Genomic DNA, 14,379 nt, shown 5'->3' with positions numbered 1-14,379 from the left:
TCCAGCTGGCGCCACGGCTGCTACAGAAGAAGTGGGTGCAAAGACAGCACAGGGCAGGCAGAAAGGGGGTGAATGGGCACTCGTGGCTGTGGGGACAGTCCTTAGGGGAAAGGAGGGTGGGAGGCACGCCTGTGCCCATCTCACTACAGTTCTCAAACCCAGGGCTTCCTCTTGCTTCTCAGGTCAGTTGCCCCCAGCACTATTTCTCCCATACCACAGGTTGATCTTCCTATTGCTCAGCCCTGTCTGCCTCATAATGAGGACTGGTGCTGTCCATACCCTCAACACCAGGAAATTCTACTTGATCTCCTGCTTGTTTCCAAAGCCATCCACCTCTGTACCTCACTGTGACTACAGGTCCCTCCAACCTAGTTGTGTGTCCTTCTTTCCTCTTTTTCCTCCTGCTTCTTTCTCAGAAACACAGTAGCCCAGGCTGAGCCTCTGGCCAGCAAGGCCAATTCTTCACTGAGCTCTATTCCACAGAGGGAAAGGGACCTCAGTGCTGCACACAGGTAAAATTTCCAGATAGTCCCAGCTTTGTTCTGGAAAGCTGATAGGCAGAATGCCCAGGGCTAATGGGCACATTGTTCCGCACAGGCCAAGGCGGAATCACCGGCTCTAAGTGAGGTGTGGCTTAGGGTTTTCAGTGAGCCCTTAGGGTCACATGGGGCAGTGAGGGCCAGGTCGGCTCCTAAGAAGGGTAGGGATGCTGGGCAGGAGCCTGACTGCAGCAAGTAATGTCCCTTTCCTGGATCAAGCCTGAGAGCAACATTTGCACTCGGTGCTCAGAGGAGAAGCACGATTCTTAGTAAATAACAGAGTGACACACACACACACACACACACACACACACACACACACAAGTTTATTTTTAACAGATTCAAAAAACACTCCCGTTCTGCAGCTAGGAACAAGACTGGAATGCTGGCAGAAGTGATTCAGCCAACTTCAGAAGTAACAATTACCCAGTCTTGGTAGTTACCAGGAGAGGGAAGCAGGCCTGCTGCTTTGCTGGCTTTGAGAGACTAGCCTGTGGTTGTCCCCATGTGACACACAAGGGGATAGAGCCACACAGAGGGGAAGGTGAGTTCCTAGGGTCACACAGTCATCTGTGGCAGGGCAGGGAAGGGTAGGGCATAGACAGGACAGCATTCAGGGACCCCAAAATGGGTTCTCTTAGCAATCAATATAAGGGGTAGGAGTATACCTTGACAGCCAAGATCAGGAAAATCCCACAGGAGATATGAAGATGTGCTGACCAGAACTAAAACCTGGAAGAAAAACTAGGTGTTGAGACAGAGCCAGCAGGGCCCATGGGTATCTATAGCTAGCCTTTCTACGTATGTATGTATGTGTGTGTGTGTGTGTGTGTGTGTGTGTGTGTGTGTGTGTGTGTATGTATGTATGCTTGTATGCATGTGTGTATGTGTATATATATAACTTTTGACACAGATTCTCACTATGTAGAGCAGGCTCGCCTTGAACTCTGCCTCTGCCTCCTGTATGTTGGATTTAAGTTTGTGCCATCACACCCAGGCATGGGTGCTGGGAATTTGAACTGCCTGAGCCATCTTCCCCAGCCCTTATGTTCCAGTGTTGGTTTTTAAAGTTTTATTTATTGTTGATATCATTATTTGCCCTTCCTCTTATTAATCTTGAAGAGGACTTAATCCTGGAGAGGGCACAGTAGTCAGCTGTCTCGTCTACGTCCCACTTCCTTGTAGTGTTTGGGGGGTCCAGTGCTTGGACTGTTGCCCTTCCTTCTCTCCTGCTCTCTCCTGCACCCCACCCTGGTGACTCTGCTAGGGTTTGACTATGTCAGCTGCCTTCCCAGGGTGGGGGTTGGCTGGGGTGGCACCCAGGATGTCACTGTCACCATGTCAGGAAATAGACTCGGTGTGCTGCTAACTGCCTGGCTTTGCTCCAAGCCTCATCGATGACGGCTGACCTCATTTAGAACCAATTTCAGCGTTTTAATAAGCCCCTTGCCTTCCTGAATTTCTCTGATGTTGGAGGCCTTTGGGAGCTGTAATCCCCCACAGGCTCTGCCACGTGAGGCCATCTGTGGCTATGTCCTGACCATGGGCGGTGACAACAAGCAGTGCAGCTATTGGAGCAGGGGAATGGAAGCTGGCCTAGACAGCTGATGTAGACTAGTCAGGGCAGGCAGCTCCGCAGCAGGGCCACAGGACCACACACTCCCAGCCTGAAGCTGAGCTCCTGCGGACTTCCTTGGGACAGATCAATATCAATCTTGTGACAGGCAACATGTCTTCCTTGGGGAGTTGTCTTCTGTCCCCTCAACCTAAGCACAGTGGCTGTGACTGAAGGTTGAAGAGGCATTTTCTCCCAGGGACAAAGCCCAGGACGAAGCAGGATGAATCCATGACATCTGTGCTTTGAGATGTCCAGCACCAGAAACAGCGGCCATGAAAAGATCTGCAGAATGGATATCATTGGAGGCTACTCCAACAGTGCTGGAACCCATGGCAGAATCCAGGAGCAGGGCCAGGAAGACAATATCTGCGAGCAAGGTCCTGTGTGTGGGTGTCCAGCAATCCCATGTGAACCTGAGCAGGTCACTATGAATAAGCCTTCAAGAGTAAGCGACCTACACCCTTCATGTCTCCTTCAGGTTCCATCTCTTCTGAGTGTACTGAGTAATGAGAAGGTGAAGGGGGAGGCAGGCCCCACCACCACACCACATATCACATACATACATCCACATACACCTCACACACACCTCATACAACCCCCCACATCATACATACCACACACACCACACATACCACACACACCACACATATACATCACACACGTACACACACCACACATATACATCACACATGTACACACACCACACACTATACACATATATCACACATATCCCCTCCCCACTCACACATATACACATACCACACACAACACTAACAAACTGGTTTGCCTCTTTTTGAGGCTACACAGCACATGGAGGTCAACAGCTTAGTCATCTCAGAGATCACCAACTCCACAGCAGTCTTTCACCCACTGCTGACCCAAATCTGCCAATCTAAAGAGGTGAAGCCTATCCCCCAGTGATATCCCTGTTGCAACTATACTGGCATGATTCCACAGGACTGCATGGCCAAGGTCAGAAGAGTACGAGAGAGGCATGTGATTGGCACCCAACCCTCAAGGTACTTCCTGGTTCCCAGGGTGTCATGGGATTGACATCATATCCCAATGTCTATATCCAGTCACAGGGATAGGTAAGGTCACAGGGCAGAGGAATTGTAAGTGTGATTTAGTAGAGTGTAGGCATGTGGATATGTATGTTTATATGTGTATGTGTGTATGCAAGGGAGCAGTGCATATGCATGGGTATGTGGAAGCCAAAGAAGAACCTCAGATATTCTTCCTCAGGTGCCAGGAACCAGTTGGTTGTTGTTTTTGAGACAGGGTTTCTCATTGGCTTGGAGTCACCAAGTAGGCTAGGCTAGCTGGCCAGTGATCCCTAGAGATCCACCTGCTTCTGCCTGAACCTTAGGGGTACGAGTCACAATGCTACATGACAGTGGGTCCTGAGGATTGGACCCATGTCCTCAAACTTATACAGGAAAGACTTTACCAGCCATGCCACTCTCCAGACTAGGCTGAGGGTCTTGAAGGAAGACATAGTCCTAGGTCATCCCAGTGAACCCAGAAGAGGAAGGGGAGCCCTGGAATAGCTCAGAGTCAGTGTGGATGTGGCAATGGAAGCAAGGTCTGGGAAGAGACATGGCTAGCTTGATACTTAAAGATGACCCAAGCCAGGGAATGTGACAACCTCTAGATGAGGAAGAGGCGGACTCTCTTCAGGCTCAGGATGAGCCTGTCCTGCTGACCCTCAGAATTACACGTTTGAGAGTGCACTGCAGTGACCAGAGGGGACATATGCATTCCAACCTGGCCCCATTTCCACAGGCTCTGTTCCTCTTCCAACTCATTTAGCATGACCAGCACTAAGCACCTTCAGGTCAGGCTAGAAACCGTAAGTCTGGGGTAAGGACTGATACATAAGATGGTTATATGAAAGACAACCCCAGGGTACACAAAGATAGGCAAGAGATGAATAAACAGCATGGTTGTGAGCAGTTTCCCAAGGGCAACTTGACAAGACTGGAGTGCAACCCAAAACTATCACACAGATAACACAGAGCCAGTTTTCACCCTCTCCAGTGAAAGACGGTACAGGCATCAGGTGCTTGTCTACAGGATAGTCTGGGGAGTGAGGGTGGGCAGACACCCACAGGAACTGGATGACCCTGGAGAGGACCCATGAGAGGGAAAGGAGTGAGGGTGTCCTGGGCACTTGCTCAGTACATAGAAGAAACTTGCTCAGGACTGCTGTCACAGTTATAACCTGTGCCTTCATGTTCCCTGTGCTCTCTGTCAGGTCCATCTGCAACCCTGGATCTTCCCTACAAGTGTGTGCTGGGTGTCCTTGTGTGTTGACCCTGGCTCTCCTTGTTGGTCAAAGCCACATGAAAATGGTAACGTTCTGTCCATGGCAGAGCAGAGCATCCACTGGGTAGGGTGAACTGTTTCTGCACCCAGAGGGGGAGGAGGAGGAGGGGAAGGGGAGGAAGAAAAAAAGGAGGAGGAGGAAGAAAGAGGGTCTTGTTGGTTTCAGCTGCATTTCAAAGGACTGATGACTTTACTAGGGCCCCAGAAAGAGTGAATTGTAGCTACAGCCTGAGCTGCAGGCAAGTAATAGTCCCTCAGATCTCTGCCCAAATCTCTGGGGCCCTACCACTTCTGTCCCAAGTATCAGGGCTGCCATATCCCATATGATACCAATAGGCAGCTGCTGTTAGCTGCCACCTGGCACTGCTGGCACAACCTGGTACCACCCAGCCCCAGGACTCCAAACTCACCCAATTTTGCTTAAGCTGATACAAGGAGATTCAGGTCCCAGGATCTGAGAAGTCACCATCCCTAACCTCTACCCTCACTCGCTGGGCCACATCTGATTGGGGAAACCTGAACTAAGGAAGATAGAAGTTCCTGGCAGGATGCAGCCTCCCTCTTGGCCACCTAAAAGCAAAACTGACCTTTGACCCTTGACAATGAAGTAAGGGTTGCTGAAGGTACATGTGACAGGCAGAAGAAGGCAGGATCCAATGCTGTGGCCTCCCTGTTCAGGTCTCCTTCTCTTGCAGGGCATCAATGGAGCTGATGTGACAGGTGGGGATGGAGGGGGTGGCAATGGAAGCCATGTGATAGATGCACCAGAGGAGGGGGCTCTGTGAGTTGTCATGGGCAGAGGCCAAGATGTGCCTGCACAGAGGACCCCATCAAGTTTAGCAATCTCTGCTGTGACAAAGCTGCACATACTCCTGAAATCACAAAATGAAGCTCAAGAATGTCCTTTGTAGGAGGGATTGCCGTTAATGCTACTAAACACACACTTCAGGACAATTCATCTTGCAGAAGGGCCTTCTTCTGTATCCAGGGATCTTTCTTCACCACCCTGATACCCCACCCTCATTAAACACCACCTTTTGTTTCTCCGCCCAAGGCCTGGCAGTGCCTCTTCTCCCCCCCCCACACCCCCATTCTAGTCTCTGTCTCTATGACCCCCACCTCTGTAGGGACTTCACACAAATGGAATTACACAGCACATGTACGTTCTGTGTTGGGCTATTTCCCACAGCACAGTGTTCTCAGCGTTCATCCATATTGCAACAGGTGTCAGAATGCCATCCCTGCTTAAGACTAAGTAATATTCTACTGTGTGGGTGGATAGTACATTGCTTATCTGTCATCTGTGGATGGACACTTATGTGGGTGAGTGTGTGCATAGGCCTTTGTGGAGGTGGACACCAGAAGTTCATACCCAGTGTCTTTACTCAGTCATATTTCTACCTCATTGTTTAGACAAATTTCCTCATTGAACCTAAACAACTCAAAAGTAGGCTAGACTTGCTGACTGGTGAGCCCAGGGGGTCCTCCTGTCTCCACTTCCCCAGTACCAGGATTACTAGTGTCCCACCATGCCTAGCTTTGGTGCTGGGATCAAGTTCAGCTCCTCTTGCTTCTTGCAGAGTATCCTGGTTTCATTTCTGCTGCTCTGCTCTAGGGGAGAAAGTGTTTATTTTAGCTCCCAATTCCACCTTCCTCACTGTGGGGTACTCATGGTGCAGGAGCTTGAGGTATCTGGTCACATCACTCAAGAGCAGAGAGAGAATGCATGTGCACATGCTTATGCTCGGATCATTTTGTCCGCTCTTATACAATGCAGGACCCAACCCAGGGGATGGAACTCTCTTTCCGGGTAGGTCTTTGTAGTGGTCTGAATGAAAATGGCCCCCAGAGGCTCATATATTTGAATAGTTGGTGGCACTATTTGAGAAGGATTAGGAGGTGTGGCTTCACTGGAGATGTGTCACTGGGGGCCACCACTCCCAGCTAGTCCTGTCTCTCTCTCCTCCCTCTCCCCTACCCCTCTTCCTGCTTCATGGTTACGTCTCAAGGTGTAAACTCTCAGCTACTGCTCCAGTACCATGCCTGCCTGCTGCTACACTCTCTGCCATGATAATCATGAACTCACTCTCTAGAACTGTGAACCCCAAGCAAACTTTCTTCTGTAAGCTGTCTTGGTTGTGGTGTCTTCACATCAACAGAGAGTAACTAAGACAGTTCTCATACGTCAATTAAGGAAATTAAGACAGCCCCCTACAGACATGTCACAGGTCAGCTGATCTAGACAATTTCCCACTCTTTCCAGGTGATTCCAGGTAGTATCAAACTGACAAACCACAAGTGACAAGCCTTTACCAACTGAGCCACTCCCTGCCTGTTTCTACTTTTTGACTGTTGGGTTCGTAATGAGAAATGATATTGCAGATCAAGTAGGTGATTTTTTATTTTAAATTAAGGGGTAGGTCAGTTACTCTTCTGTGGCTGTGATAACACCATGAGCAACTTATAAAATAAAGAGTATAGTTTGGCTTACAGTTCCAGAGGGATAAGAGTCCACCACAATGTCCATGTCAGGAAACAGCAGGTGTGGTGGCTTGAATGAAAATGGCCCTTCCATGCACATTTGTTTGTATGCTTGGTCCCTAGTTGGTGGAATTGTTTAGGAAGGATCCAGAGGTGTGGCCTTTTTGGAGGTAGTGTCCCATTGAGGGTGGGCTTTGAAGTATCCCATTGAGGGTGGGTTGTCAGGTCCAGTCTCCCCGTCTTCTGCCTACAACTTTCAGGCCAGACATGTACTCTGTTACTTTTCCAGCACCACATCTGATTGCATGCACTATCATCCCGCCATGACGATAGTGGACAGAATCTTTGAAATTGTAAGCAAGGCCCCAGTTAAATGCCCTTATAAGTTGTCTTGGTCATGGTGTCTCCTTATGGCAGTAGAACAGTAACTAAGACACCAGGCATGGCGGCATGGATAGGAAGCTGAGAGCTCATATCTTAAACCACAAGCCAGAATCAGAGAGAACCAGGAAGAAGTAGTATGAGGATTTAAACTCTTAAGCTTCTCCCAGTGACATATTCCCTCCAGTAAGCCCACACCAACTAAGCCTTCCCAAATAGTACCATCAACTGGGGCCTCATTCAGACCACCACAGGATAAGCACTAGAAACCATCACTATTTTATTGCTGACTTTTCCATGTCACTCTGGACAGATAGAGCATCAGTACATACAAGCTGCATCTCAGCTCCCAAATGAGGACAACCCCCAGGGTCATAAGGCCATGGTCAAGGTGAACATTTAGTCTCTGACTCTACTGGCACCAGCCTGAAGATCCAGCTGTCCCCATGGAGCACACTGCCTTCCTAAAGGTAAGTAGATTTAAGCCTCATAGATGGGCCACATTGGCTTCTGGCTTGAACTGCTTCCCTCCAGCAATAATCAGACACATCATTTCCATAAATACAAATTCAATAAGGACCTCCAAGGCTCGCCATCTGTTTGTCAAAGATGAGGCTTTAGAAAACAACAGGTCTATGAGCCTAGGGGCCTCTGACATTCATACAGCAGGAGTGGCCTTGATCTGCACGTCCTGATCCAATTTCCCCACTGCTGATCAAGTTAAGGAGACTCAGCCTGAGGCACCAGTAAAAGGGCAGCTTAAATGACCAGGGTGGAGGAGCTGCACCGAGGTGGAGAGGAGACGTATAAGCCTGGGTGCTGATGATGACATGTTTCTGGGTAATGACCTGTCGGTGTCTGAAGGGATGGGATATCTTAGGACAGGCACTACTGAGTGTTGATACCAAAGGCCCATTCTATTGGGACAAGAATCTTTGAATCATAGCTTTTAGCACTAGGAATGCTCGAGGACACCATGTGCTTGGTGCTAAGAGTTCCCGGTTCTTTGTAGGGCTTGAGGAGGGTGGACCTCACAGAACTTTCATATCCTTGTCCATGCAATTGTCCTCCTGACTAAAAACATTTTTTTCGTTCCCCAGAACTCTTCTTAGAATGGAAGGGAATACCAGCTATTCTCCCCCAAAGTGGACAAAGGTGTGTCTTGAAGGGCAATGGGGAAAGGGAATGTGGTTGTTTGAATAAAAACGGTCCCCATAGGATCATAGGGAGTGGCACAATTAGGCGGTGTGACCTTGTTGAAGGAAGTGTGTCACTGGGGGGGTAGGCTTTGAGGTTTCAAGTCCTCAAGCCTGGCTCAGTGTCTCTCTTTGCCTGCTGCCTGTGGATTCAGTTGTAGAACTCTCAGCTCCTTCTCCAGACACCATGTGGCTCTGCACCTGGCTGGTCATGGGCCAGCTTAAGGGTATGAGCCTAAGTCTTATTTCTGGTCATCCCTTAATTGGTTTTTGGTGGTTGAACACATTCAATTGTTTCCCTCAGTGCCCAAGTGTAACCCAAACAAGCAGCGGAGGATCCAGAGGCCCCACCAGTGCTGCACCACTGTGGAGAGAGCCTATCTTTAGTGTAACACTAAGATAGTGTTACCCCTATAACACAGGGGTAGAACACTTGACTTGCCTGTGGGAGGTGCTGGCTTCAGCAACCAAGACTGCACAAAAGTCTTCAGCAGATCAGACTCCTGTAAGATTCACGAAGCAAGAGGGAGGCAGACACCAGAGGAAAGAGTATACTGGACGGTATGTGGCTTGATACAGAGTCATGGCAACCAACCATGGGGTGAACAGTGGCCAAGGGGTGGGGAAGAGAGTGGCCATGAAGAGTCGCGGATAGTGCTCATGGAGTGTAGTGAACAGTAGTGGACAATGCCTGTGGGGTGGGGTGGACAGTGGCCAAGGGGTGGGGAAGAGAGTGGCCATGAAGAGTCACGGATAGTGCTCATGGAGTGTAGTGAACAGTAGTGGACAATGCCTGTGGGGTGGGGTGGACAGTGGCCACAGGATGGGGTAGGTAGTGGTCTTGGTGTGAATAGAAAAAGTGGTAGAAAGTAGCTGTGTGAGTTTTGTGGTCCGAGCCACTCAGCTTTTGCTCTTGGCCCAGCAGCTTAGCTCCCTGTTTGTTCCTGGTTGTTATTTGCATCCCTTGGCCCAAGGCTGAGACCCAAGGCCACCATGGCAGAGCAGTGACCAGGTAGCTGCTGACCTCAAGAGAAGAGAGAGAGCAACTCTTCTCCATCCAACCTGGAAAAATGCACAGCGGCCCCTATGCGCATGCTTGGGGAGCCCTGTGTGGACACGCGTACCTAGGGTCAAGTTTAATTTATAAGTCAAATACAGGAAGATACTGAGAACTCAGAACAATGACTCACACCATATTCTTAATTAAAGGCATTGTAGCTTATTTTAATTCTGGAATCTTCCCTTGAATATTGTTTTGACCAGGTTGACCTCTGGTCCCTAAAAAACCTTATAAAGTAAAACCTCAGATAAGGGGTTATTCCTCTCTAAGTTCCGTTAGAAGTGCAGAAACAGGTACCACAGTGGCAGACAGATAAACAGTGAAACTCAACTGTGGAGCTGGGCGCACTGCCCGCATGATCAAATGTGTGAGCCTGGAACCGCTAAGAAAGAGGCAGAAATGCCGATGCCTGAGGAAGCAGCGTTGATCAAATCAACAGAAGGAGACTCTAAAATAAGTATAATTACTATCCTTAAAGAGATATGTGGTTATTGTATTCATGAGGCAAGAATGGGCTTTTATATAAAAGAACTAATTAGAGATCGTGGAGATTTAAAATAGACGGTCTGAAAAGCAGAAAGAGACATCTGAGGAGCAAATTAGTGAGCTGGAAGATCAGGCAGGTGCCACCCGAGGAATTCAGTGCAAAGGGCAGAAGGGGAAAGATGGGGGGCTTGGACCAGCTCCAGAGGCCCTCATGGGGGTGGCAGCCATGCCTAAAGGAAGAGTGGTAGGACAAAGAATGGAGGAAATGGTCAACTGTTCCAAGCCACAAGACAACCCTATCTTCAAAGCTGATGAACTCATTGCTGGGAAGAACACAGAAAACAGGCCTGCACCACAGTAGCCCATGCTCGGCTAATAATAGGACTAGGAGTCTGCTATCCAGAACAAGAAAGCCCAAGAGAGGCTGAATGGGAGAAAGAGGAAAGGACTTGGGGAGTGGGATATCGGCAAAGTGCTTGTCGAGCTAGCAGAGGTCCCAAGTCTGAGTCCCAGCACCCACATAAACAGACAAGCAGGAACTGTGGTGATTACCGACTTAGTACTAGGAGGCATACAGTAGGCCCCTGGGGCTCCCTGGCCGGTCAGCCTCATCGAACGGACCAACTTCAGGCTCAAGGAGAGGTCCTTCTCAAAACTGAGGTGAAGTTTAGAGTTGGGGAGGTGGCTCAACAGCTAAGTGTGCTGCTCTTCCCAGGGACCCATGATGGGTTCCCAGCACCCATGTCCGCTGGCTCCTAGCTCCAGGGAATTAGATGCCTCTGGCCTCCCTATGTGGGCAGACCCACAAGCAGACACAAGTACCTACACCTAATTAAAAGTAATTAGTAAATACGTTTAATAAATAGATATTTATAATTAAAATATCTTTTGATTGATAATTTATTAAAATTAATCTTTAAGAAGTAAATCTTTAACAAAAACCAAAGTGCAGAGTGACTGAAGAGCTCTAACATTGACCTCTGACCTTTGCACCCTCCTCCTCATTCCTATAAATATGTACTTTACACACCAAAAAATACACATTTACACACAATAAATACACAGAGTTTGGGTACAAGAGGAGATGCCCTGCCAGGGGAGAGACCCACACCAGCTTCTTCCTAGCAATTCCAAAACCCAGCTTTCTAGTTTTGGAAAGAAATAGAAACCAGACTCAGTTCATTTACAATGCCCTCTTTTCCAAAAGAGTCACTAGGTGGTGTATTCTGATGAAACAAAAGGTCTAAAACAAGAGAGATGAAGCCAAGGACAAGGGAGTAGGGGGGTGGAAATAGTAAAAACCCAGAGGGATTGAGTGTCAAGCCTAAGGAGTCATGCAATGGCGGGAGGTGCAGTCTGTTGCTTTCTTTATTTTTTGAAAGACTTTAATCGTAAGGAAATCACAGTGGAGGATGCTGCAGACGCTCTTTTGCTTACCATCTTCCAGTTGACGCTTACGTCTCTAATGTGTCTGCACCACAGAGTCAGGCAAACCTCATTTAGACTTCTGATATGCAATTGCTTTTCAAAGTCCCATATTGCTGGGTTATGGAAATTGGCATAAAACCCTAATTGCATTTTAAATTTTATGTATCTATTTATTTTTGTATTTATTTATGTGAGGGTGGTGATTGCCATGGCTTATGTGTAGCAGCTGGAGGACGATTTGCAGGACTCAATTTTCTCCTTTCATCGTGTGAGTCCTGGGTATCAAACTCAGAAGACTGAGCCTCAGAGCAAGCACCTTTAATGGCTGAACCATCTCAACAGTGCAGAGCATTAATCTTTAAAAAGTGTTTATCTTGTATCTGTCATCCTGGTAAACATAATTTATCCCAGTAAATCTTCAGTATGTTCATTTGGAATTTTCCGCACTTCAGAGTGGGGCCTCTTCTGGGTCGATATTTGTGACTTTTGTTTCTGTCTCTGTCTTTTCAGGTCCGTCATCCTCCTGTCTCGGGGAAGCTGTGGGGTGAGGATGCACAGCTCAGCTTGTTTTCATGTTTACTTCCGCTGGATAGCCTTTCACAGCTACCAGAAAGTGTCAACCTTGATGAACTGCTTCCTCAGCGTCCTTGAAAACCGGATGAAGGACTCTGGCTCTCTAGCAGCTTGAGTTCAAGACCCCTTCACCTTCCTAAGACCCTTGAGAGTGAGTGTGAAGACTGCTTTTTGTCATCTTACTCACAGATGACAAAAAGGCACCTAATGCATATAATGTCTGCTCTCTGTTCAGGGGTGACACCGGCATGCCAGTTAGCAGCCACTGGAGTGACCCCAAGAAAAGTCTTGAACACATGTACACCCCTGAAATGTAGTGCATCATGGCTTCCTTAGCTCCATTTCCTTCCTTTTCTGGCGGTAAACATAACAATGCCATATCTTAAAAAAGACCCTGATTCAATATGCATCAAGATAGCTTTAGCCTATTGGCTGTTCTGTGCCAGACCCACAAGAAGAATCTATATACTATTAACCCGTTTTATAGATAAAGGAGCTGTGGCACAGACACGTTAATTAACTTGTGAAAGATCACACAGTGAGGGAGACAGGCAGAACCCAGGCTCTTTCCTTTGAGCCTCTGACCCTTGGCTCCCTCTTGCCAGTTTCTTCCACCTAGTTGAGAATTGAACCTAATCTTAATTAAAGTTCCAGAGGACTAAACCTCACGGGTTTATTTATAAGAAGTCATTCAGCTGAGATCTAAAGAGAAATGACAGGGGAAAAAAAAGTCTCTAGCTTGGGAGTGTCTGCCTTCTACGTGACACTGCTCTGAAGAGCTGAGATAATGTGTCATCATCCAGGAAGTGAACAGACTCCTGCTGCAGGAGAAGAACACAGCCAGCTCCTACGCATGCAGGACAAAGGAGAAAGGTTAAACTTCTGCTCTGCATGCAGCTCTCAAGATCTTCGATGAGTTGAAAGCTATCTGGCCAACAAGACGACTCAGCAGCCCAAGCAAGCCCATGCTTTCCCAAGTTCCCAAGGCCATTACAGAGGGATCCTAGCTACACAAGAAAGGCTTGAGGCCAGCAGACAGTCTGCCCTGTAGAGGTGTGAAACACAGACCACTGTGCAGTCGATTTCATAATGTCACATCTGCCCCAAGCCTCTCATCACAACAAAAGAAAAGCAAACACAGAAGAGACTGGAAAAGGCAAGGCAAGGCGCCGTCCTAGATAGGGGGTGGGGGGTGGAGGGAGGGGCAGGAGAAGTAGGGTAGGAAGCACTGACAGAGGCTCACTCATGGACCAGGCCCACGCCTCTAGCAGATACTGATGGGGATGCTGGCCGGTAGTGGAAAGGATGGAGCAAGGGCCAGGGTAGGGCTGAGCCATTCTGACAGATCCTAGGGTGGGAAAGAGGAAGCAGTAAATCCACATCTGGACTAGTGTTCTTTATGCTCATGTTCCTGGGATCCGCACACTGCTGTTCCTGGGCTCTGCACACTGGTGATTCAAGGCTCCGCATGCAGGTGTTCCAGGGCTCCGCTGTTTACAGCTCCCCACCCCAACCCTCCCAGGAACCAGAGCGTTGCCATGGGAAAGAATGCAAAGCTTTTCTTCTGGGGGTGGGGGGAGGAGGGGCAGCCTCTGGGTGTTTAAAGCCCACAGAGAGGGTAGTGGTGAAGCCAGGGGCAGAGAAGGCCGGTCTGAGTCTTCTGCCTTCCTAACTTGTATGAGAGCCACCATGGCCAGCCAGCCGTTTGCCTGGAGCTGTCCGCGTCTTCCCCACCTCCAGCACAGCACTCTTCAGTATTGAGTGAGGCTCCAGAGCCTTCAATGGCAGTCAAAGCAGATCCCAGAAGGGGAAACAGGAATACCTGCTTGGCCTGCGGAGCACCTGTGCTTGTCGAGCCCAGCTGAGCCAGCAAGCCTGAGGGCCACTCCACGCCCAACCCAGAATGATGTTTCCAGTTCCATGCTGCATGAGGGGAAAATGAGGTCCAAAAGAGGACCAAGTGAAGAGGCCCTACTAAGAAAGGCCTGCACTGCAAATCTGAGCCACCCAAAACCTGACTCGGGCAGGAGCGGCTTTGTCCTGCAGCTACTTGCTGACTTGCCCTGACTGCAGCCATGAGCTTAGAGGGAGCAAGGCAGAGCATCCTGCTTAGTCGGCTTCCCAGCACGCAACAGTGTACATGCACACAGTAGGTACTCACTGAATATGTGAGTGAGTTGGCCCTTTGGCATGAGACAACCAGCTCAAACAGAACTAAGCCAACGATTGTAGAAAAGCCAACTTTAGAAGGAGCAGCGTGGGGCCTGGGGAGGTGCTTTGGTGGGTAGT

The sequence above is a fragment of the Mastomys coucha genome, unplaced genomic scaffold, assembly GCF_008632895.1.
Source record: "Mastomys coucha isolate ucsf_1 unplaced genomic scaffold, UCSF_Mcou_1 pScaffold15, whole genome shotgun sequence".
Lineage (NCBI taxonomy): Eukaryota > Metazoa > Chordata > Mammalia > Rodentia > Muridae > Mastomys > Mastomys coucha.
Note: the sequence above shows the minus strand (reverse complement) of the source record.